Source organism: Lissotriton vulgaris, chromosome 5 (assembly GCF_964263255.1).
Source record: "Lissotriton vulgaris chromosome 5, aLisVul1.2, whole genome shotgun sequence".
NCBI classification, from domain to species: domain Eukaryota; kingdom Metazoa; phylum Chordata; class Amphibia; order Caudata; family Salamandridae; genus Lissotriton; species Lissotriton vulgaris.
In genome coordinates, this window is record NC_141693.1 from 239,915,187 (window position 1) to 239,939,177 (window position 23,991).

Genomic DNA, 23,991 nt, shown 5'->3' on the forward strand with positions numbered 1-23,991 from the left:
TTTAAAAAGTGACGCATCTAGGTAGATGCGTCACTTTTTAAACCCCTGCGCCACATTATACCTGCGTCAGGTATAATGTATGCAGAGGGGGCGTTCCCCTGCAAAAAGCCTCGTAATAGTGACGCAGTGAAATCTATGAGATTTCACTGCGTCACTTTTTGGACGCTGTTGCGTCAAAATCTTGCGCCTGCCTCACAGCAAGCGTAAGACTGACGCAGGCCCTTTCACATGGGGCTTTCCCCATGTGAAAGGACGCATTGCTGGAGTTGCGTCACTTTTGTGACACACTCCAGCAATGCGTCACTTTTGCGCTTACAGATACGTCAGAAATACTGACGTATCTGTAACTCCTTGCGACATGATGCGTCATACATTAAATATGACGCATCAGGAATGTCGTAAGGAGTGCGCAGTGAAAAGTGACGCATCGCTGTTTTCACGCAGCAATGCGTCACTTTTCATAAATGAGGCCCCAGATTTAGCCAGCAACAGGAAGTATGGTAACACCTGATGTGGAGCTGAAGTGTAAGGATGAAGATTTTGTGTCTGACACCATAGGCAGAATCTTTTCCATTTTTCTTTATACGTCTTGTTCGTACTTGGAGCTCGAGCCTGAGACAAGACGTCCATACACTCGTTGGGGAGGTTCAAATCTCGGAACTCCCTGAATTCAGGAGCCACGCTGCCAAGTGAAGCGATCTCGGGTCTGGATGGAGCACTTGACCCTGAGACCGCGACAACAGGGAAGGGACCAGTCGCAGGCGAATGTGATGAACCTGAGAGAGCAAGAGGAGCTCCGTGTACCAAAGTTGCCGGGGCCACGCTGGTGCAATCAAGATCATTTTGCACGGTTCTGCCTTGATCTTCCTGATTATCCTCGGGATTAAGGGTATCGGAGGAAAAGCGTAAAAGAATGCGCCATACCAGGCAATTGAAAGCGCGTTCCCCAAGGACCCTGGATGGTTATCCCTGCTTGCATAGAACGGGCATTTAGTGTTCTCTGGAGTCGCAAACAGGTCTATGCTCGGGGTCCCCCAGAGTGAAAACACCTCCTCTAGAATGGTTTGGTCTAACTCTTGTTCGTGCTTGATCGTTTTCTGGCGACTTAACGCATCCGCTGTGACATTGAGCGAACCTGCCAGGTGTTCTGCAGTCAGAGCAATCTTGTGAAGAATCACCCAATCCCAAACTTTTTGAGCTTCCTTGGATAGAGTCTGAGATCTTGTTCCTCCCTGCTTGTTGATATAGTGCATGGCCGTCGTGTTGATCGTCCGGACCAGCACTGAATGATTCCGAATCCGTGGGAGAAAAGCCTGCAAGGCTAATCGGATGGCTTTGAGTTCCAACAGGTTGATGTGGCACTGGCGCTGACCTGAATCCCAATGTCCACTGACTTGGAGGTCCTGGAGCACCGCTCCCCAGCCTTCTAATGAGGCGTCCCTGGTGAGAACCATGGGAGTCGGAGGAAGCATGAAAGTCAAACCCTCCGCAATGTTGCTTCTCACTAACCACCATCCGCATGCCTCTTTCATCTCTGATGTGACAGCAATCCTGTCGTCGAAAGAGCCCTCTGCTTGGTACCATTGTCTGTCGAGCTGTTCTTGCAGAGGCCGCATCCGCAGCCTGCAATGCGGAATTAATGGTATGCAGGATGAAATCGATCTGAGCAGGGACTTGTAGAGCCGTACTGTTATGGATTTGTTTTTAGCAATTAGCGAGCCGAACGCATCAATTTGTTTTGACGTTCGTCTGTTGGGTAAGCCTTGCAGAGAGTTATGTCCAGAATTGCCTCTAGAAACCTTGCGGACCTGGACGGTTGAAGAACTGACTTGTTCTTGTTGAGCTGAAGGCCCAGGTGATTGAAAAATTGAAGGCATGTTGCAATGGCCGTGGAAGTTTCCTGGAAAGATGGAGCTTTGACTAGCCAGTCGTCCAGGTAGGGAAAAACGTACAGAGATTGCTTCCTGAGCAAAGCTGCTACTGGAGCCAATACCTTGGTGAAAATCCTCGGAGCAGACCGGAGACCAAAAGGAAGTACTTTGAATTGGAAATGGCTCTTGCCTACTGTGAATCGCAAATATTGCCTGTGAGCTGGGTGGATTGGCACATGAAAATAAGCATCCTCTAAATCCAGAGTCGCCATATAGTCCCCTGGATCTAGCAGACGGAGAATATCCTGGAGAGTGACCATCCCGAAGGACAGTTTGATGAGATAAGTGTTGAGCTCCCGTAGATCTAATATGGGGCGCCATGTTTCCGTCGTCTTGCAAACCAGGAAGAACCTGGAATAAAACCCTCTCCCTCTCTGTGAGAGAGGTACAGGCTCTATAGCCTCCTTGATAAAAAGTTGGTGGGCTTCGAGACGTAGCAACCCCAGATGTTTCTTTTGACTGGCGCCTGGAGCTCTGGTTGGAGGTAGATTTTGAAACTCCAACGTAAGGCCACACTGAACGATATTCAAAACCCACTGGTCCGATGTTATAAGTCTCCAGCTAGACAGCTGGAGACTTATAACATCGGACCAGACAATGGGAAATCCTGCCCCCCACAGTTGTTATCGGTGGGGCAGGAACAGTAGAAAGAGCTGCGAGGCCGCTATTGCCTCTTGGAATTGTCTCTCCCTTTACGAGGTTGACGTCCTCTCTGCGGTTGACGAGAGAAAGACGCCGACTGGCCCTGAGGTTTGTACGATTGGGATGAATATCTTTGTTGGTTGCCACCCCTGTAAGAGGAGAAACCTCTTCCTCTCGCACCTCGAAATGGAACCTTACGATAATTCAAAGATCCCAAGGACTTTGCCGTGTCCGTATCCTTTTTAATGCTTTGAAGGGCATCATCCACATGCTTTCCGAAAAGCATTTCCCCATCGAATGGCAAGTCCAAGATCTTGTTCTGGACTTCCTGGCGAAACCAGGTCGCCCTCAACCAGCCCTGACGTCGTAGCACAGCTGATCCAGCCAGAGCACGAAAAGCAGTAGATGCTATGTCCATCGCACAATCTATAACCTCTGACGAGGATCTTTCTCCTTCCATCAACACCTTTCTGGCTTCATCCCTTGTTGACTCTGGAAGCTGTTCCACAAATGCATCACAACTGACGATCATACCTGCCCAGGTTGGCAAGAGCATTGGCAGCACAAACTAGGAGGCTGGCCATAGAGGAGAATCTCTTTTCTACATTATCCAAGTGCCTCCCTTCCTTGTCTGGAGGCGTAGTAAGAGGCGTTGAAGGATTTTTCGATTTGCTTTGTGCCACTTGAGATATGACAGAATCCGGTTTAGGTTGTCCCAGTAGACATGCTGGACTGCCTTCCGGCACCTTATATTTCTTCTCCAGCCGGGGAAGAACAGGATTGACTGTCGCCGGATTTTGCATAACTTTAACCCCTTCGGACCACAAATGTTCTATGATAGGTATAGATCGGACTGACCTCTTGTATGGTTCTTTTTTTTAAATTGTTTTTATTGAGTATTCGCAAAGCAATACAGCTCACAGAGTTATACAGACAGATGATGGTACATGTTCTGCTTTTGAGCTACAATTATATATAGGATCACATTTTTATAGAAAACCAACATAACAGGTTCCGGTCCAGTCCTTCACGCCATCCCCACGGCAATGACAAGGAACTACAGATCATAATTAGAAAGCAGAAAAGCAAATAACGACAAAGGTCACACACTTAAGTGATACATCTGACATTAGCGAAGTTGACAATTAAGGCATCTTCAGTAGCAAGGGATACACACTATAATGCAGTTTGCTTTTACAAGGAGGAACAGCGCAACCAAATGTTACATCATGGCAAGTCTCAATCAATTACCGCACATACCGTAGTAAATTACATTTTGCATGCATTCGCACTGTGCCGGCACAACTACGTGCGTCACCCACAGCGCCCAGTGACATAAACATACAGTTTTACGGCGACCCCATACGTCCCACAGCATGAGGGGAGCTCACCTTGGCCCTGGCCCAAGCTAGAAACGGCTCCCAGATATCTCTGGGCCTGGAGGTGGCTGGCATTGGTTCCCAGTAGGTTTCCAGTTGCAGCTGACCATAAGTCACATCTGTCAGCCACGCTTTAAGGGTGGGAGCCTTTTTTTCCCCCAGCAAATCGCTATCTGTCGCTTGGCATACAATAACAGGAGTGCATGTAGCTTCCTCATATTAGGGGCAGTTTCCCATACTAAACCCAACAGCCCTAGGTGAGGGGTGGGGGCATCCGTTCTTCCAAGTATTTGATTAGCACCTTCAAAGATTGCTTGCCAGTATTCCTGCAGCTGAGGACAGTTCCATGCCATATGTAGAAAATTAGCAGGTTCATACCCACATCGCCAACATCGCGCATCAGGTCTAAGTTCCATGCGATGGAGACTAGTCGGTGTCCTGTAGTATCTATGTAAGTACTTGAAATGCACTAGCCTCAATCTATAATTTGGGGATAGCTCAAGCAATTGTTTGCAACAGAACTTCCACTGTTTGACCGATAATTGGGGATCTAAATCTACATTCCACAACTGAAACGATTGAGGTGCCACCACTGGAGCCTGCTCTTGCATTGCCGTGTATAATCTTGTGACCAGTTTCCGTGGTGATGCCCTAGCCAAAATATCTTGCAGTGCAACTAATGTCGGAGGGGCCTCGGGGAAATTCTCTGACAATGCGGTGCAGGCTAATTTCAATTTGTGGTACTCAAACCTTTCCGTAAAGGACACCTCACCATCTCCGTCTCCCGCAGTTGGAGGGCTGAATTTCCCCTCTGGGTACAAATCTGCAAAAGTTTTCAATTGGGATCCACTCAGTGCCAACACCCCCCCACCCTCTGCCAGACAGGGCAGCATTGGGTTCCCCCTCAATGGAATTGCTGGAGCAAATAACAGTGGCAATCGGGCTCTATTCTGCAACTCTCTCCAAGCCCAGCGCAGCATGTCAGCAGTGTCCACATCTGCTTGAGGACGCTTTGATTTTTTATAAAGGGCAACTTCCAAGGAAGTGGGGGCTACTGAATCTATTTCCACTGCCACATGTGGCTGGTATGGCGTACGGTGTACCCAGAAATGTAAACATTGAGCCTGTGCACATAGCGCGTAGAGTCTCATATCTGGGGCACCCAGACCCCCCTGCCTCAGTGGCAACGTCAAGAGGGCCCACGATACTCTGGCCTGCCCACCCGACCACACCAATGTCAACAGCTGTGTGCGTAAACATTTAAACAAATGTTGTGTTAGGGGGATCAGGACATTCGCAAATAAACATCAAAATTTTGGTAGGACTATCATTTTAGTCAGCGCCACCCTACCCGCCACCGAGAGGGGCAGCCTGGTCCAGATCTCCACCTTACCCTCCAGCCAGTGCACCGCCCTCCCAAAGTTCATGCTCCAAATGTTCTGCATATTTCTGCAAATCCATTTGCCTAGGTATTTGACCTCCTCTGGCTCCCAACGTAATGGAAACTCCGAATGTACCTCAGGTGTGCCATCCGTCAAAGGGAACATGACTGATTTCATCCAGTTAATGGATACACCTGATAGACCTCCGAATTTGATGAATTCCCTTAGAACCGGGTCAAGGTTTTCAGAGGGGTTCAAAATATACAGAGTGACATCGTCAGCATACATAGAAATAAGTAGACTTCTCAAGCTGAATCCTATTCCTCTATTAGTGTGGTGTTGGCGAACCCTGGCAGCCAGTGGCTCCATGGCAATTGCGAATAATAGGGGCGAGAGTGGGCACCCCTGTCTGGTGCCGCGAGTAATAGGAAAGGAGTCCGATATCATGCCATTTGCTCTTATTCTCGCCCTCGGAGCGATGTAGAGGAGTCGAATTTGGTTTATGAACATGTGGCTGAACCCCATACGTGCGAGCGCCAGGAATAGATAGGGCCACTCGAGAGTATCAAATGCTTTTGTTGCATCGAGGAAGATGGCGGCAGCTTTTATATTGGGATGAAGATAGTGCAGGACCGCAAAGATCGTTCTAATATTATGTGAAGTGCATCGGCCTGGTATGAATCCGGAGTGCCACCATTGGGAGAAGCGGTTGTAGTCTATTTGCCACCAGTTTTGCATATATTTTCACGTCAACATTAATAAGTGACAATGGACGGTAAGAATCTAAGAGCAACTCGTTCTTGTCGGGTTTCAATAAAGTGATTATTAAGGCTTCTCTCATTGAGTCTGGGAGCACACCGGTGTCCAACGCCTCGCCATATACTTCATACAGCCGAGGTGCAAGTTCTTCAGCATACGTTTTGTAGAATGCTGAGGTCAGGCCGTCGGGGCCTGGGGCTTTATTTAGCTGAAGACTTTTGATGACTTGTTTTATGTCTTCCACTGAGACCAAGAGGTCCATGTATCGACGGTGCGCATCGCTGAACCACAGCAGTGCGATCGAGTCCAAGAAGGCCTGAAGGCCTTCAGGGCTCCCTGCGTGTTGAGCTGTATATAATACTGCATAGAAGTTCCGAAATTCGTCCAGCACTGCAGCTTTACCTACCTTTACCTTTTTACTACTTCTCCATCCTTAGTAGTGATCGTGTGTATGAATGGTGGTGACGTTGTCTTGCGAACCATGTTTGCTAACATTTTCCCTGGCCTATCTCCTTCGCCATACCGCCAGGCTTCAGCATGTTTCCCCAAAAATTTTACTTCACGGTGCACTTCTTCAGAATATTCTATAAGTTTATCTTTCAATTCCGCAGCCACTTGGGGGGTCTGGTTGGCACAGAACCTTTTTTCAAGCTCTCTAATCTGATCTTCTATTCTGGTGAGGGTACCTCTTATCGCCTTCAACACCCCAGCCTGTCTGGCTATGCATTTACCTCGGATTACCACCTTAAAGGCATCCCACAAGGTGGCCTCAGTAGGGACCGACCCAGCGTTAAGAGTGAAATATTTCACAATGTCAGCTCGAATTTCCTCTTTAAATGCTTCATCTAGCAAGGCATGTGGTGGAAGCCTCCAGCTAAATGCCCTGGGTGGAGAGTCTGAGGGGGAGACAACCAGCAGTACAGGGGCATGGTCTGACAGGGACCGCGCTATATGCCTCACCTCCTTTGTCCATGCAGCAATCGTGGGGGTGACAAGCCAAAATCTAACCTAGACCAAGCAGCATGTGCATCTGATATACACGATCCCTCCAGCACACCGGGATGTCTAATCCGCCAAATATCTATCAGGGCACCTTCTGACATCAGGTCATGTAATGCTGCACCTGCACGTGGGTGTAGTGGTCTAGCAATGCCCTTCTTATCCATAGTATCGTTAAGTACAGCATTAAAGTCCCCTCCCCATATGATATTTTCGCAGTGCATTGCCGCAATTTTTGTCCATACTTCACGGAAGAACTCCGGGAAGTCTGCATTTGGACCATATATCGCAGCAAAGACCACTCTTTGAACTCCCAGTGTCCCCTTTAAGAGAACATAGCGGCCCTCCGGGTCTAGATGTACCTCATGCTCTTTCCAATCTAATCCCCTTCTCAGCAGTATAGCAACTCCGCATGCATAGCTGGAATATATCGCTGAGTGGATGTACTACTCTACTGTGTTTAAGACACGTGGAGGGGATGGTATTCAGGTGCGTTTCCTGAAGAAAGCAGATGTCAATACTATGTCTCGCTAAATATGCAATCACTAACCGCGCTTTCCTACAATCATTCATTCCCCTGACATTCCAAGTAACAATCTTAATCGTAGCCATGTAGAGATTTAGTGAGATGTGCAATGGATCCCTGGTTTAAACTATGTATCAAGAGTGGTGACCTAAGTATACACCATGGTGTGGTAGGACAGCAGCGAAGACCGGACCAGGACAACCAAGCATTTCCCCCCTTTCCACCCCACACTCGCTCCAACCCCCCAATTGGGCGGAGACATACCCTTGCAAAAACCACACCAGAGTGGTGTGAACAGAACATATGGGACTTCCCAGTGGAGGCGTGGAAGCTCCATCATACACCCCTCTCGCTACAGGGTGGCTGGGATCATTGTTGTGGACTTAGTTCAGGCACCAGTGAGTAACGAAACATATCAAAAAATTTACACTGCTATTATACATTACCAAATGGTCAATTTCAGCAATAACTGTGTCCGGTAAATGAAGTAAAAACGAGTCTGGACAGTTAGAAGTGAGAAAGTACAGTGCCGCAACGTGTAGTGACAGCAAAATAAGGTGGCACACAGCTACCACAGAGCAGTTCATAAAGATAACGGTAACTGACACAACCTTAAGTGTAATACACGTGTGATTCATCAGAACGGGCGGAGAGTAGACCAGACACCCGGTCTATACCCCAGCCCGACCAGGGAGTCTCAAGAGTAGTCAATCAAGTGCTGCAACAGAGCAGCAACAATCGAGGGTCATCACAGCACAGTTTTGAGTGTATGGGGTAACACAGGTTCGACAATTAGCAAACAGGCAACATGTCAATCATTGTCACTAAGTCAGCCATTCGTGCTTTCTCGCCCTGCAGCAGATTTCTTATTTTTGGAGCCACACACATGTTTCGCAAATTTAAGGGCTGATTTGGCGTCAGTAAAGAAGTGTAACGTGCCATCATCAGACACCTTGAGCTTAGCAGGGTACAGTAGGAAATAAGGGATTTCGGCTTCCATCAGCAGCTTCTTCGCTGGCAAGGAGTCTCGTCGCGCAGCTTGCACGTAAAGTGGGCGTAAAGTCAGGGTAGATCGAAATATGATTACCTTTTGTGCATGATTTTACCCTTCTCCCTTGCCAGCTTCAGCACTGTATCTCTGTCCTGAAAGTTTAGTAATTTAGCCAAAATCGGTCGTGGTGTCCCCCCCACTGGCGGCTTTGGCCCCATCGCCCGGTGAGCCCGCTCTACAACGAAGACAGGTGAGAGATGAGGGTCAAACAGTTCATGTAGGAGATCCGAGATGTACACTTCCATTTTAGATATGGCAGTGGTCTCCGGAATTCCTGTAAAGCGGATGTTGCTCCTCCGAGAGCCCGCTTCCAAATCATCATTTTTCGCTTGTATAACAGCCAGCAACTTCTCCATACTAGAAATATGTGCTTTTGTTTCTTGTTGGAATTCATGCTGCTCTGTATGTCTATTTTCCAGGCAATCCAGCCGGGTTTCATGGGCTGAGACCTGTGATTTTACTGTGTCCATTTGCGATGTTAGATTGTCCAGCTTAGCATCAATGCTTTGCAGACTTGACCGCATGTCTAACATCAGTTGGCGGAGATCAGTGCTATTATCCACATCTGTTTGATCCCCGCTTGCCTCATCAACTTCCCCCTGTTCAGGGTTAGTCTGCTAAGCCCCCCTCCGGTTTTCAAAATTTAGCTTTGGCTGTCGGGTGTCCGGTTTCCCCATCTTTGTCGTTACAGTGTGGGTCTGCAGCTCGTGCCCCTTTCGCGTAGCAGCAGCAGCACAGACACGGCGAGTGAAATGTGGGTCAGGGCCGGCAGATGTCTTCCAGTCTATGCCCAATATGGCTTTGAGCCAGATATTCAGTCCAAGCGCTTCGAACGGGGTCGCAGTAAGCCCAAATGGTGCCAGAAAATATCCCCAGCTATGATCAGGTCTGGTCCGGCAGGTCACCCGGAATGAGGGAGGGCCAAAGGTTAGGTATCTCGCCCCTGTCTGGGGGTCAACAGGTATATATCTTGTCAGGGCGGAGAGCACCCGCAGCAGGGTCACAGCATACATCGCAGGGAGGCCCGGTTCGCACCACACCACACAAAATGGCGTCCCTCCAATTCAGCCTCGCAGTCTATGCCAGTGGTGTAATCGGCCCTCCAACCTCCATGATCGCATCGCCGCCTCTCGCAAGCGTTCTCCTCGGTGCCCACACACCTCTCTGCTCCCAAAGAGCGCTCCCGCCCCAGATCCGGGTCGTCTCTAGACCTTCGGTAGCGCGAGACGCTTCTCCGACCAGAAAGTCAGGAAATGGCGCAGCCGGTATCTCCCCGCCTCAGCCGCCACGCATGCTTCTGTTAACGCCTCGGTTCAGGCGATGCGTCCCTCCGACTGTAGCCCCCACCGCCAGCGATCTCCTCTGAGTGTTTCTCACCACTGTACAGTCCGGCCTCCGCTTCTTACATTATTAGTGCTCACCTTTGGTCATACATCCACCATCCCAATGTCCATCGCCCTCCAGGAGCGGGCCGCGTAGCTCCAGCGCCAAAGTTCAGTGGTGGTCTGCAATTGCAAGCAGGCTCGCAGCCACGCTCTCAGGTGAGGCGTTCCGCCGCCCTCCGCGACCACAAGGGCGGGTGCCCGTGTCAGCCGGGTCCAGTCAACTATTCTTCCAGCGGCGGAGTTCCTCAGCAGCTGTCCCGGTCGCTGGAATTTGGACAGGTGGTGCCCCAGTGCAAGCAGAACTAGGGCAGGCAGTTCGGTGTCCTGAGGTCCGTACGATGTAGGATACATTTTAGGATAAAGGCCACAGCTGGCGGAGCTCACTCACAGAGCGGCCATTTCGCTGCCTGGCTAGCCACGCCCCCTTGTATGGTTCTTTAAAGTCATAGAGGAAGCAGTCTGTCTGCACCGCTGTGATCGGCAGACCAAATCTTTTAGATGCCCTCCCCATGAGTTTATGGAAACCCCCAATGTCAGCTGGTGGAGAGGTAGCCGAATCCTGCCCTGCCATATCCGGATCTTGAGGCCCACTATCATCATAATCCATATCAGGATCATGCGTAGGATCTTCCTGAACATTTTCATCAGAAGAAACATCATCCACCACCTCCTGGGTTTCCTGACTGGGTTCCGGTTCCACCATTCGTGGGGTCCCCATTGTCACAATGATTGCAGGAGCTAGAGGTCTAACAGGAGAAGGAGGGCGCTCCTGTTGCATTATAGGTTGAGTTGGAAACCTATTTCGATAATCCTGCAACATCAATTGCAAATCCGATACTAGAGAGGATGGCATGGCCACCATGTCCTGTCCAAAGGTTTGAGGAGGTCGGCTTTGCTGGACATATTGGTGTTCATAGTATTCTTCAGTGTCCATTTCCTGACACTTCACATTTAAGTCCGAGGGACTGTAGGCATCCCCATAAGGATTATCATCCTCCTCGTCATCAGACTCCTCATCCAACAGCATAGTAGGAGGCAAAGGTGTTACTCGCCTAGGAGAAGTCATCTCCGGCGTTATTTGCTGCTTTCGCATGGAAATGTGGATTTTTTGAATCGTCGACGACCTCGTCGACGGAGTCGTCGTCGACTGAATCATCGGCTTAATCGTCGTCGATGGATGGATCTCGACGACGGAGCCTTCATCGTCGACGGTGAATTGATCGTCGACGGCACCGTCTACGAACTCGTCGTCATCAACATTACAGCAGACGTCATCGACGTCGACGTCGTCGTCCTCGTCCTCATCGTCGACGCAGCCGTAGACACTACTCTCGTCGTCATCATCGTCGAATTTGAGAATACAGCCATCGTCGCCGAGCAAGAAGGCACCTTAAACGTCGGCGAAGCCATCATCGTCGACGCCGCTACCGTCGACGGTCCTGTCGACGGAGCTACATGAGAAGACAGGCTTTTCTGAGAAGAAGTCGTCGACGTACCTGCTGATTTCGTTGTCGACGGATGTTGCTTTTTGTCAGGCTTTCCATCCTGAGAGACAGCAGCCAGTGTCTTGCTCTCCTTCGCTTTTTGGGACGGTTGTGAAGGAACAGAAGCATCCTTTTTCACCTTCTTGGCTGTGTCCACCTCAGCAGCCTGTCCTAGCCTCTCCCTTTCACCTCGGTGAGGAGATTTAATGGGACTAGTCCTCTCAGACCTATCAGAGATCTTATGATGGGCTTGGACAGGGGCTCCAGAAGAAATAGAGGGAGGAGACCTACCCCCTCCTTCTGGATTTTCTGGAGGATGTAGCCGATGAAGAGTCCTCCTCATCCGAAGACAGCCCCTCCTTTCGTGACTTCATTATCTGTAGCCAAGTCAATAATCGGCCCTCCCTGTCTCTCAATGTTTTTGTAGAAAAAGTTCTACAGATCTTGCAATCAGTGGCCTTGTGGTCTGGATACAGGCAATAGATGCAGTGATCATGCTTGTCCTCCACAAAAAGTCTCTTTTTGGCACAGGTAGCACAGGCCCTGAACAAAGCCTTCTTCTCATTATCAGACATTGTAGTTTGAAGTAAAATTGTGGAAGAATCAAGTTGAATAGAAAGAAACTGAGCAGAGCCCAGTGGAGACTCCCTAGCACAACGTGCAGTAGAAAAATCTGAGGCTCTGAGGCTCTCTCAGGAAGGTTCTATGGGGTGAGGCTATTCTGATTGGTTATTGCAGAAAGTTTGGGCTCTTTTACACAAAGAGGGTGATATGCTACAAAATGAGATGAGGCCTAGGCCCGATTTTATCTTTTGTACCTATGGTTATTATATGTTTTTATTTACAGAGGCTCCCATTGCGACGACGGGGAATGATACAAAGCATGGGAATCAATGAAAGTTCCAATACTGGGGTAATCTAACATGGGGACCAGGTCTTTCATCGACTTGTCTCTGGCTTTCTCTTTGTGTGATAAGCATGAGTGACTCACTTCCGAATATGATACATTTACATTTTGCACAGATATATATCAACAGACGGAATATACTAACCTGTTCAATTGATGTTTTCACAGATGTTTGATTTTGCTTCTGCACAAGGACATCAGAAATAGGTCGCTGGAGTAAATTAAAAAGAATCCCGTAACATGTACAAAAAGACACAATAATGCATACTACTCATATTACACATTGCTTTCACAAATCAATCAGTTTTTATCTGTGTTGATTACATGGTGTTTGAGGCCCTTGACCTCTTTCTCATTGTTTTTTTTTTTACTTGTTTTTATTAAAACTTCGAGGACAAAAGACATACATGTACATTTTCAGGATCTTATAGGCAGTATACAGCCAGCGATGTTAACATGTCGTATCATGTTTACGTAAAAGCTGTCTATTCGTGAGCAGCATTACACATCCATTATAACAGTGCAACTTTCTGTTTATGTTTTTAAACTATTTTTCATTGGTGATAGAGGCATGAGTGAAGGCCAAGCAATACATTTAAGAGCTTGGGTATGTCAATACCACCACAAGGAATTAATCTCACTGATGGGAAATTGAGAAATGTATGAGCACTTAAAAATTTGTCTTGGCATACAAAATAATCTTTAAAAATAGCACTGTCAGAAACAAGCCATGACATTCTGGGAAAAGTTTACATTACTATCATATACAAACTGGGGATTAAGTATGTCATATGAGGGGGCGTGGTCAGGCGCCAGCGAAGATGGCCGCCTAAGACCTGAGCTCCGCCGGGACCGAAGCTGTCCCCGCGACCATCCGCCTAACATCCTGGCCAGGGCGCCTCTCCATCAGCGCCCTGAACCCCTTATTCGAGTTGTGCGGAGAGTGGAGCTTTACGGCCCGGAGTGGCCGAGTCGCGACCATCCTCTAGCGGGGACGGACCTGGGGCTTGCTGCCAGGAGCCCCTGAGCCGGGAGCCACCAAAATCGAGTCCCCGGCTTGGGGCCTAACTTTCACATTTGGGCCTGAGGAGGACCGACTGCCAACGGAGCCTGCTGCTGCATTGACGCCGGTGCCGCGCTTCTGTTGGCCTCCTGGAGGGCCCGGGTGATGTGAGGAGGCGGGGGAGCGCTGGCCCCCAGGGGGCACAGATTTTGATCCTTTTGGCCCCATTTCGCGGCTCCCCGTAGGGGCCGGGCCTGGAAGCAGGGGGTCGCGGAGAGCGCCTAGTGGGGCACACGGGACCCTAGCGAGCACCCCCAACCTGGGGGGGCTCCCAGATCTGCAACACGGCAGCGGTGACTGAAGTGGTATAGTGAACGGACCGGCAACACAGAGAGGCATCGGTCGGGGCCCGCTGGAGTGCCCCGGGGGGACAAGACCCCTGCAGCGCGTGACTGGGCGTGAACGGCCCCAGACCCAGGAGCATGGGCACTGTCGGAGTTGAGGGGGACCGGAATAGCCTGAAGGCCCTGTGCTGGTGCCATGTGCGTCTGGTAGCGGTGGTGTGGACTCGGGCCCCTGGCGAGCCTTTTCCTGGAGCTGTGGCGCACTGGGCCCACAGACGGTTTGTTGGAGTCTGTTGGGGACCGGGCGAGGACGCCCCTGCTAGAGGTCGGCACGTGAGGGCCGAAGGTGGTGAAAGTGCCGTCGCGGGTCCGTGTACAGGTGGTGAGTGGGGGTCCTCCCTGCCGCAGGAAGGTGCAGGCCACGCATAGGGGAGGCGGAGGTGCCGGAGATCGATGTTGCCGTCCTGCGATCCGTCGGACCCGGTGGCTGGGCTGCGGGGGCACTGCCTGTTTACCATGAGGCCCAAGGGAGGTGTGTCCACCCAGACGAACAAGCTGGACAAGTATGCGGTGCCGGTGAGTCAGGGACAGTCGGGAGCGGCGGCTGTGTACCAGGCGGGCCAGACGGAACCATCCCTAACCTCCATAATGGCCGCGATTCAGACACTAGGTACCAACCTTGAGGTGAACCTGCTTGGCACAGATCTGGGTAAGACCACGGAGAGATCGAAATCAAAGGCGACGGACATTAAAGCGTTGCAAGACTCGGAAAAGCGTCTTGAAGGTCGGATCAATGAGCTTGTGCACAAACACAGCCAAATGGCCCTTCGGCTCAAAGATCAGGAAGGGAGGGCCCGAAGAAGTAACATCCGCGTGGTGGGTGTGCCGGAAGGAACGGAAGGGAAAAGTGTGGAGCTGTTTCTTGAGGACTTGATCCTCTACCACTTGAAGCCTACAAGACTGTCCAAGATCCTCACGATTGAACGGGCCCACCTCGCACTGGTCCCTAAGCCCAAGCCGGGGGCTCCGCCCAGGACGATAATCGCCAAAATACTGAATTAGAGGGATCGCAACGCTATCCTTCAGGTGGCAAGGCAACAGGGGTACCTACAGTACGAGGGAGTCACTATCCGGTTCTTCCCCGACTTCACCCTACAGGTCCAGCAGGAACGGCGCTCATTCTTGGGAGTAAAAGCGGCGCTACGTGACCGGGGCATAAAATATATGATGTTCTTTCCAGCCAAACTAAAGATCATCGTGGGAGGCCGGTCCCTATTCTTCACCACGCCAGCGGCGGTACACGAGTGGCTTGACACGGCAGCGCTGGCTGACCAGGCGCGGCAGGACCACGACACATGGAGGGAGAGTCGGGCCCCATCCCCCGGGTCCGCTGCGGACAAATCAGAAGGGGACGCACGGAGCCAGCGATCGTGGCGCTCCAGGTCGGCCAGTCCCCGATGAGACTCTATCCATGATGCGGCTGCACGCTGAGGACTTTTACTGCGGGACCATGCCCTGCGGAACTGTACAGTATACTGTAATTGTGATGTTTAAGGTCTTTGATGCTAATGTAGGGATGGTAATTACATTTGCCCAATGACTCCGGGACTCTGCTGATGGTCAGTGGGTGCTCCATGATTGTAAGGGGTCTCTAGTCTGGGGGCAGCGCAGGTACGGCGGATGGAGTTGGGGCCGGTGCACGTTCTCCCTAACAGAGTTTACTCGGGAGGGGGCAGTTCCCTCACTCCTGGGTTGGGGTTGGGCGAAAGGCGCTCTCCTAATTTGGGCAGTGGGTAGTTTGAAACCTACAGAGCAGGGAGCTGGGTGGGGGGGTGTTCTGGGGGAGGATATGAATCCAGTTGGGTTAGGATGGGATGGAGACGTGGGGTTGATTGTGGGCGGGGGTTGCAGGAGGGGCTGGTGGGGGGGCTGGGGATGGCAAAGGTCGGGGGTGAGGAGTTGTGGGGAGTTGGGGTGGGGGGTTATGATTGTTTGGTCACAGATGAGAGGTTCTGGGAAGGTCCAGTGGCGTGAAGAGGTCCTAGGGTATAAGCAGGATGTCAATTGTGGATATGGCTAAGAAATGGGACAAAAGCCTCAAGATACTATGTTGGAATGTTAATGGGCTGGGGGACAAGCTTAAACGCACCATGGTGTTGTGTTTTATCTAGGACCCCGATCAATATTGTGACCTCATGCCCCTATACGGCTATAATCAATACATATCCCTATAATGGCATAACGATCAGAGCCATATTTCAGTAACTCGTCTCTGCAGTTCATGACAGTCCATGACACAGCAGAAGCCACTTCCTTAGATTCCTAGATAGCACACCGAGTTCTTTCGAAATACTAATCTCCCAGCAACCTGGGAAAGCCCCGCTTGCTTTGTTTTGATTAGTAATAGAACTCCTGCGAGCACTGTAAGAAAGACCAGTTCTTAGTGACATCTTTATTGATGTCTTATGTCCAAAAACTTACGTCAAACTCGGCACCTTTCAGGTATAAATATACCAACGTTGCCTTAAGCAAGCACACAGTGGTGGTGAATACTGGAGCAGATCGGCTGTCCCCTTGCAGAGCCCAGCAGATGCGAGAAGCCCACGGACGCCGCTCCTCCTCCTTGACGCGCTGAGAAAGACGCTGTCCTTTCTCCTGCCGAGAAAATCCAGCTCCGGCGTTTCCAGCCTACCCTTGTGGGTGACTGGGATATCGGGTCCTACAGAGGAGATACCAGACTAACTTAACTTAAATACCATAACTTAAACTGCTACTTACTCCCTCCCTTGTATTAGGCTTAGGTCAGGTACACTGGGGTAGGCGTAGTTAGAAGCACCAGTTGAGGTCGTTAGCCAATGTATATATGAATGTATATATTTTTATTAATTTTAACTATCTTATGGCTAAGAAACCATATCAATGCTTTTACAGTATTATTTCATAATACTCATTTTACTGTACGCACTTTTCATGATAACGAGTCTTGCAATTGTGGCAATTTATTTCTCTTGCATGAGAAGGAAGACTGCTCAATAAATAATATCTTTTATTGAAAACGCCCGTCTCTCTATTCTCTGCATCCTGGTGAAAGTAAATCTGCACAACTGACTGAGTGAAATAGCTGTCTATTGTTTCACACAACTCTAGAGATTGACTCTTATTCTGAGGAGCAAAGTTGTCATGTTAATACGGTTGTCGGAAGCTGAATCCCTTCTTGTCTGAGCCAGGGAAGCTGATCACTTCCTATTCAGTCAAGAAAGTTTCCAGTGACCTCTGAGCTAGCTAGGGCAAGCCTAAATTAAGTCTAAAAGTCAGTAGAGACCTAGAAGACCGCAGTCCTACGTCTACACTGCTGTTTATGTTATTCCAATGCGCAGGGCCTATAGGGAAAATAGGAACTACACTACATGGCGCCCAACGTGGGGCCTGTGAGGGTACTTCAAACAACCTTTCATGCCACCAGCATGGCACACCTGCAGCACAAATAGAGCCATTCTTTAGGCAACTTTCTAACAGGAGTTACGTTCTAATAACGGATCAAAGCTGTTGTGGCTTGGTGCCGGGGAAAGCATATCTCTTAAGCGTGAGTTCCATGGTCAGTTGCTGTATGCAAGCATTGTATCCAAACAGCCCTGGAGACTCAGTGGCTCCGATTTGGCCTAATTTGAATATCTCTTCTATACGAATTGATACTTAAAGCAGAATGAAGTCTGTACTTTTGCAGACAACTGTGCTCATCTCGTCATCAAAAGAGACGTATGATCTCCAAGTTGCAAGGACGGCGGCAGAGATACATACACTTTTATCAACAAATTGCCCGGTGCATTTCACAGAAATGCTCAGCCAAATCCTAAATATGTCGAATGCCAGTGGTATCTCGAATGTATTGAAGACCGTTTTTTCGGGACTGTTAACACCATTTGAAGCGGTCCTGGGTATCTTTCCAAAGTTTGTACATTCGATTTTTGACGGCGTACCACTACTTTTGGGACTCGTAGCAGGTATTTTATTTTAGACTCTCCTGCACCGATATGGCAAACCAAAACGCAGACATGACTCCGGCACGGATGGAAGAAACGATCCTAGCAATACGCTACCGGGACCGCATAACTAAAGTCCTTGGGATAGCCCGGCTACGAGATCTGAATATGACCTGGTTTCTTTCATTCAGACCTATATGGCAGACCTGCATCTTACCTGTGCTTCGATGTATGCTATGCGGAGAGGAATGCGTGTTAGACACCTGTCTTGCACTACCATCAGTAATACCAATGGACGTCGATACTTTGCTAAGTCCAGTAACGGCTCACGCATCGTGTTGTCCCCAGCGGTTACCAATCCTGATGACGGCATTCGTTGAGACTCCTGCACTACGACTAGGTGGTGGCAGTGAAGCAAGAAATGAAAGCAGCATCACCCAGGTACGACCTTCTGTGAGCATTGCTGATCCTGAAATCGATGATAGCAATCATTCTCACAACTGCCAAGTTACAGCATTATCAAACTTGGTCGAACTGTCACCTGAATATATAGACCAATTCTTTGCGAGCCTGTCTGAAATGATGTTCTCCCCTGAACAGAAACAATAACTTTTTGGAAAAACATTCTGGCACACAGCGTTCCCATGAACTCTGACTTCGGCCTTCAGCTTTGATAAACAAAAGCTACTGAAAAGCGTTTTGAACTATTTTTTTTTTTAGCTCACCATGAAATTATTTTTTCCAAAATTTCCAAAATATTTACCTTTTTTCTGGCACACGTCCTTTGCTTAAAGTAGAACTATTCATAAAGAACAGAGCTTCTATTTTTAGTAAATCTAGAGACAAAATTTTACCTTAGCCTCTAGCACATTTTACAGCAATTGTATTTATATGTGATGAAATAGTCTCGCCCTTCTTTTCTGTATTTAGAGACTTTTTCATGTGTAGTCTTCGCAGAATCGTTCAAATAATTACATATGCAATATTTTTTGAATGATTATTATGCTTGATAACGTACAGTACCAATTCATTTCCATGTATTTCAAGTACACCATTTCAAATGCAAAATGTATTTTGGGGTGGGTAGGAATACACGTGCATCTTATTGCTTTAGTTTTTAGTAACTTGATGGACATAAATTTGTGGAGTGGGTGTTGTGTTTTATCTAGGACCCCGATCAATATTGTGACCTCATGCCCCTATACGGCTATAATCAATACATATCTCTATAATGGCATAACGATCAGAGCCATATTTCAGTAACTCGTCTCTGCAGTTCATGACAGTCCATGACACAGCAGAAGCCACTTCCTTAGATTCCTAGATAGCACACCGAGTTCTTTCGACATACCAAACCCCCAGCAACCTGGGAAAGCCCCGCTTGCTTTGTTTTGATTAGTAATAGAACTCCTGCGAGCACTGTAAGAACGACCAGTTCTTAGTGACATCTTTATTGACGTCTTATGTCCAAAAACTTACGTCAAACTCGGCACCTTTCAGGTATAAATATACCAACGTTGCCTTAAGCAAGCACACGGCGGTGGCGAATACTGGAGCAGATCGGCTGTCCCCTTGCAGAGCCCAGCAGATGCGAGAAGCCCACGGACGCCGCCCCTCCTCCTTGACGCGCTGAGAAAGACGCTGTCTTTTCTCCTGCCGAGAAATTCCAGCTCCGGCGTTTCCAGCCTACTCTTGCGGGTGACTGGGATATCGGGTCCTAAAGAGGAGATACCAGACCTCCTGCATTCTATTCCAGAGGTACGGTGCTGACTAAACCCTTAGAGAGAATTCTTGAAACAAACTCTTGGCAAAACCAACTTAACTTAAACTGCAACTTACTCCCTCCCTTGTATTAGGCTTAGGTCAGGTACACTGGGTAAGGCGTAGTTAGAAGCACCAGTTGAGGTCGTCAGCCAATGTATATATGAATGTATATATTTTTATTCATTTTAACTATCTTATGGCTAAGAAACCATATCAATGCTTTTACAGTATTATTTCGTAATACTCCTTTTACTGTACGCACTTTTCATAATAACAAGTCTTGCAATTGTGGCAATTCATTTCTCTTGCATGAGAAGGAAGACTGCTCAATAAATAATATATTTTATTGAAAACACCCGTCTCTCTATTCTCTGCATCCTGGTGAAAGTAAATCTGCACAACTGACTGAGTGAAATAGCTGTCTATTGTTTCACACGACTCTAGAGATTGACTCTTATTCTGAGGAGCAAAGTTGTCATGTTAATACGGTTGTCGGAAGCTGAATCCCTTCTTGTCTGAGCCAGGGAAGCTGATCACTTCCTATTCAGTCAAGAAAGCTTCCAGTGACCTCTGAGCTAGCTGGCGCAAACCTAAATTAAGTCTAACATAGTAAGTAGAGACCTAGAAGACAGCAGTCCTACGTCTACACTGCTGTTTATGTTATTCCAATGCGCAAGGCCTATAGGGAAAATAGGAACTACACTACAATGGTACTGCAGTTCGTTAAGCGCCACCTGCCTGGCGCTGTGCTGCTACAGGAAACCCATTTGTTGGGCAACACCTGCCACGCCCTGAATAGATATGGTTACGCTTTGGCAGTCCATTCCGGCTTTACCACGGGGTCCAGGGGGGTGGGTATCCTGCTCCGGCGCGCCTTCCTTTTCCTCCCTGATCACAATGACATGGACCCACAGGGTCGCTTTGCCACAGTCTCGGGTAAATGGGAGGGGCGCAGGTTAACCCTAGTGTCCACATACGTCCCGCCAGGTCTCCAGTCGCAGGCATACACTGATCTTGGTAAACTCCTCCTATCCCTCCCGGACGGGCAGTTATTCATGGGGGGACTTTAATTCGGTAGTCTCCGGTACATTGGACAGGCATCCACCCAGGGATACACCTCGGGGGCAGAGATGGTTGGGGGATTTCCTAGAAACGTTTGGCCTCACGGACATATGGCGCCTGGCACACCCCACGGACACGCAATACACTTTCTTCTCAGGGCCACACCACTCTTTTTCCCGCCTGGATCATATATTTACTCCTCTGCTTCGAGACACAGTGGTGCGTGCGGCAACACATCTGGCAAGAGGTATTTCTGACCACTCGCCGGCCCACCTTACCGTAGGCAGTAGACGGGAGGGGTGCGTGGCGCCTACCAATGCCTGGTATCTCCGTAACGAGGACCTCCATAAGGCTCTGACCCTCCCCATAACCAACTATTTCAACAGCAAAGATGGTTCAGTAGAATTGGCAATTACATTATGGGAGGCCTTTTAAACGGTCTTCAGGGGATAGGCCCTCTCGGCAATTGCTGTTCGCGCAAAGAGAAGGAGGCGCAGCTGGTTGCGATTGAGGCTGACCTGGGTACGTTGGAGGAGGTAGCGCAAACTGAGGATACGCCCGGGGCGCGTCATCGGCTGTCCTTAAAAATCGCAGAGTACCAGGCGATGGTAACGGAGGCAGCAAAAAAGATGACTGCCACCAGGGAGGGCAAGATCTACGACCAGGGAGACAAGGCGGGTAAGCTCCTGGCGTGGCTTGACAAGAAGCAGCAAGCAAGTAAGGTAGTGGCTGAGATTCGGAAAGCAGACGGTACTGTAGTTACTGAACCACAAGACATAGTCACTGAATTTGCCCGCCATTTCCAAGCAGTCTATAGTTGGCGGTCTGACCGCCTGGAGGAACACTCGGTCGCACAACTAGCGGATCTCAGGATGCCGGCCCTCTCTGATGTGGAGCGCGATCTTTTGGAGGTGCCACTCACCACGGCGGAAGTGGAGCGTGCTATCGGAGATTTTCGTCCTAGTAAGGCGCTTGGGCCAAACAGCCTTCCGATTGAGCTCTACAAGCTCAAAACAGATGGCATCAGCTCTTATCTTAAGCGCATGTTCGATGAAAGCAAGACCAAGGGGGTACTGCCCCGTGACCAAAGACTAGCGACTATTGTAGCAATTCCTAAAGAAGGGAAACCTAGGGAGCTGTGTGCCTCATATAGGCCTATCTCCCTGTTGAATGCGGAGCCTAAGATATTAGCGAAAGTCTTGGCTAATAGACTCCAGCCGATCCTCACCACACTGGTCCATCCGGACCAATCAGGATTCATGCCCCACCGTAATAAGGCACTTAATCTCCGTCGATTGAACGGGGTGTTGGGGAGATGTCACACGATACAAGAAGAGGCAGTAGTGGTATCGCTCGTTGTCGCAATGGCCTTCGATACCCTCGAATGGCCATACATGATGGCGGTCCTTCATAAACTGGGTTTCGGCCCCAGCTTTATCTCTTGGATACGACTCCTCTACTCAGAATCGCTTGCCCAGGTGGTCGCGAACAATAAGGTCTCTGAGGCCTTCACCCCGGAGAGAGGGACACGCCAGGGTTGCCCGCTTTCGCCCCTTCTGTTTGCCCTCTCCCTTGAACCGCTGGCCACCTGGATCAAACAGGAAGTCTCCTTGAAGGGGCTTCGGTGGGCCGACGGCTGGAAGGACAAGATCTCCCTATACGCCGACGACCTCCTCCTCTACCTCTTGCGACCCCGGAGATCGTTGATCGTAGCCCTTGACATCTTCACAAACCTTGGCAAGAACTCTGGGTACAGCATCAAGAGGAGTAAATCCCTCTTGTATGTCCTTCACGGTACCAACCCCATACTCGCACATGACTGTCCCATGCAAGTGGTCACGAGGGCTTCACATACTTGGGCATTTTTATATCTAAGGATAAGACCGCAATGTACGATAGGAATTTGCTCCCGGCCCTTCAGAGGCTCAAGCGTGATTCCACCGCCTGGCAAAAGCTCCCGGTTTCCCTGTTAGGCCGGGCAGCCCTTTTTAAAATGATGGCGCTGCCCCGGTTCCTCTATGCCCTGCAGAATTACCCTGCTCTAGTTCCATCTTCGTACTTCACGGCTATTGAGGTGGCGCAGGGGAACCTCATGAGGTCCGGTGCACCCCGAATAGCTCTGCAGAAACTGACTCTGGGGTGGTACGATGGTGGGATAGCCTTACCCGACATCCGCAGGTACTACTGGGCCGCACATCTTTCAGCCGTCAATGAAGGTACATATTGCGACGGCAATGACCCAGGGTATGGCATGGACAGGTGGCTCCTACCGGGGGGGGGGGAGGAATTATGAAGCAGCGTGGTACTCACGGACAGGCAGACACGAACTGACGGGGCCGACTCTTCACACAGTGAAATTGTGGCACATTGCCCAACGCAACATGGGCTGGCACAACATTCTTACCATGCCACCCCACTCTGGATTTCCGAACGACTTGGCCTCCTGGGTCGTACTAAAGGGTTCTGAAAGTGGGACCTTATCGGTATTTCCTGGATAGGGGACCTATGGGACTCTGGCAGGGTCCAGTCCTTCCCATCCCTACAAACCACATATGAGCTCGCGGACACTGAATACTTTAGGTACCTCCAAGTCCGTCATTCACTGCAGAAGAACATCCCACATGGTACGGTGCCCCCTCAGGCATCCCCCTAGAAGATAGACTGTTGGATGGGCACATACAAGAACATGCAATCTCACTAACCTACAAGAAATTGATAAATAACCTTCCTGATTTACTCCTGGGCTTCAAAGGGAGGTGGGAGGCGGATGGTTTGGAAATCGACGAGGAGGAGTGGAAGAGCGCGCTGGCCTCCCCTAAGGAGGTGGCTATCTCCTCTAGGCTGCGGCTCATCCAACTTAAAATTCTACACAGGATGTACATATCAATCACTAGGCTGAAAAGGATGGGCAGGAGTGAAGGTGACGGGTGTAGGAGGGGATGCGGAATAGTTGGCTCCTAATTTCACATGCTATGGGAGTGCCCACTACTGCAGGCATATTGGGTAAAGGTGGTGCGCTGCATGCAAGAAGTTTGGGGGGTAGAGTTGCGCCCAGAGGTAAAGCGCTGCATCTTGAACATATGGAAGCCAATAGACTTACCAGCTAAAGGCAGGTTCTGGGTTACACTCGGTCAGATGGTAGCTAAGCGCAACATTGCAAGACTCTGGGGAGCAGTCACGCCTCCACGAATCGCTGAATAGAACCGGGAAATGGACTGGTGCTTGTTGCAAGAGAAGGTAGTATATGTGGCCCGGGGGTGCCCCCAAAAATGTGAGGAGATATGGGACAAATGGAACGACTAAAGAGACGGCATATGTGAACCCCAATCAGCCTCGACGACCGGTACTTGAGGTAGACGTCTAATTGTTTTGATATATTGCAGTCCTATTGCC